The sequence below is a fragment of the Octopus bimaculoides genome, chromosome 8, assembly GCF_001194135.2.
Source record: "Octopus bimaculoides isolate UCB-OBI-ISO-001 chromosome 8, ASM119413v2, whole genome shotgun sequence".
NCBI lineage: Eukaryota > Metazoa > Mollusca > Cephalopoda > Octopoda > Octopodidae > Octopus > Octopus bimaculoides.
This window is the reverse complement of record NC_068988.1, coordinates 13822881-13823275: the sequence shown is the minus strand read 5'-3', so window position 1 is coordinate 13823275 and position 395 is coordinate 13822881.

Sequence of the window (395 nt, the reverse complement as noted above, 5' to 3'; positions counted from 1 at the left end):
CCCACTTCTCTTCCTACTTCTCTTCACTCCTACTTCTCTTCACTCCAACTTCTCTTCCTACTTCTCTTCACCCCTACTCTTTCTCTCCTCTCTCTTACTCTCTCTCACTCTCTTCTCTCGTACTCCCCCTCTCTCACTCTTACTCTCTACACTCTTACTCTCTTACTCTCTCACCCTTACTCTCTCTTTCCCTCTCTCTCACTCTCTTCTCTCTCACTCTCTTTCTCTTCCTCTCTTTCTCCCCCCATACCCACCTTTCCTCTCTCTTAATCCACCTTCCCCTTCCCCTTCATCGTCGACACCCCCTCATAAGCTCATTCCACCACACCCCAACACACTCCTACTCTACCTTCCCACTCCACCCCATCCAATTCCTTACACCCACCACCCACCCC